This window comes from Mandrillus leucophaeus, unplaced genomic scaffold (assembly GCF_000951045.1).
Source record: "Mandrillus leucophaeus isolate KB7577 unplaced genomic scaffold, Mleu.le_1.0 Scaffold682, whole genome shotgun sequence".
Classification (NCBI taxonomy): domain Eukaryota; kingdom Metazoa; phylum Chordata; class Mammalia; order Primates; family Cercopithecidae; genus Mandrillus; species Mandrillus leucophaeus.
The window spans coordinates 298,565-300,779 of NW_012107386.1; positions in this window are offsets into that span (position 1 = coordinate 298,565).

Consider the following 2,215-nt stretch of genomic DNA (forward strand, 5'->3'; position numbering starts at 1 on the left):
AAAAAAAAAAAAAAAAAAAAAAAAAAAAAACCACTTATATTAGCATTGAAGAACACAAAATACTTGAGCAGAAATTCAAGATAAGATTTGACAGTCCCACACAATGAAAACTACTAAATTTTTCTGAGAATTAACAAACAGAAAGATAGTCTATGTTAACGGAGGTGACTGATGTTGTGAGAGGCCACCACAAGGCAATTTCTTACTTACTTCCCTGGTTCTGATGGCATGGGATTCTCCTTGCCTTTCTTCTGCCTCTATGTCCCTTGCTTCCCACCTCACTTCCTTTGGCACAGCTGCAGACTATAAAATTATCTAACACATAATTATTGCTCTCAAGTAATTTATAATCTTTGCAATGACCAAAGTTTTCTTGATTCTGGCAATAAAATGTATATGTTAATTTTTCTAGTGTTGGCCCTGAAGGCAAACTAAATACCTCAAAGATAGGTCTTCATTTACTTTGTGTATTGAAAATCTCCATTGTTAAATCTAAATCTAAAACCTGTATCAAACAAAAGGAAAATCAATAGATTATTTGCAGTTTTAATGATTATTGTAAAGTTGAAAATAATTCATTTGCTACCAAGCTAAAAACTGCATCTACCTCATTCAATAATAACCAAGGACAAAATGAATTGTAACAAAAATTTAATATATATTTGACTAGATCTAATTAGCATTTCATATGATACTTAAAATGTTTTAGTGGTGTTTTTACTGGGTCATATTGGAAGGTGCCTTTTGAATAGGAACTCAACTTGAATGAATAATCCTGCACTTTATAGGCACAATTTTTCACCTCTTATTTAATAAAAATTTCAAAAAGTAGACAACTGGTAAGATGTTTTCATTAAATCTAAAGGGGCTCAGCAAACTAATCAAAGGCATAAGCTTAGTCTATCAGATTGAGCAGTTTCTAAATGGCCACCTCATCTGATGCTAAACTTCAAATGGATGAATGTAATTGTTTTAAATGTTGCTACTTGTAAGCTAAAACACAAAAGTAGCATCTATATTAAATGGCTAATATGAATAATCAAGGGTATATATTTAATTTAGATTTACTATTATAGGCATATTTTCATGTGTTATATCATCATATTTCACAAAATTTGTTTTCCAATCAATTGCTTGATACTACAGTGTGTTTCTAATGTATGCAATAGTCTTTGAGTTTGAATTTATATTGGCAAAATAATCATCTCTATCCCTTGGAGGTATGGGTTTAGGTCACAAATTCGAGGACCATAATTATCATTTGTTTTTCCCACTGTTAAAGCAGAGAGAGAAGTGATTTTGAGAAATTCAGTAGTTCAGCACAATTGCTTTAAATATGAACATTTTGATTTGCTTCATACCCCATCCATGTTTAAGAGAAGTGAGTTTCAAAAGACTAACCTAAATCTTTAAAGTTTGTATGACTTCAGGACTCACTGCTGTTGAAGGCAAAATTAAAGTACCAAAAAGTTCCTTTTGAACAGGAACTTAAGTGAATAAACCCAGTGCCTTATAGACTTAAGTTCCACATACAAAAGAGCAAATATATAAATGCAAAGGGAAAAAGGAGCAGTTAAGGGAGGTCATTTCAAACAACTGTCATAAACAACAATAATCATTTATGAAACTTAGTAAAATAAAACACTCTCACTAATACCTTAATTTCTAATGTCTTTAACTAATTAAGTTAAATTCATTGTAGACAGATTAAAATACAAACTATCTCAAGTAAAATGCATCTATTTTTTCAAAATATATAATTGTGGCTGTATCATTGATTTTTCAACTCATGCTTCTTATTTTAGTGGTATGTACTCCCAGATGAGTAACCTAATGGAACTATTTTACATAATAGCACAAAATACAGGACATTTCTCTCCCTGTACCATAGATACCTTGTCAAGTTCATTTAATTATGAATGCATTATAAGGTTATTATGATAGGAAGTAAGCTTTGTTTACAAATTTTAAAACCATCAGATTATTTTATTCATTCAAAAAACCTTTAGTGACAGAATTGATTAACTGGTCAACAAAAATTCATGATTTCTCTCAGGAATGTAAGCATTTCTATTGGGAAGCAGCTGTCTATGCAAAGTCTATAATTCCAATCCTTTGTGAGTAAAAGTGATGGATGCCACTTCAGGCTGAGAAACAACAGCTCTGGTTTATTCTCACTCTTTTCTGACCTGCCAGATAAATGCAGAGGACTTCA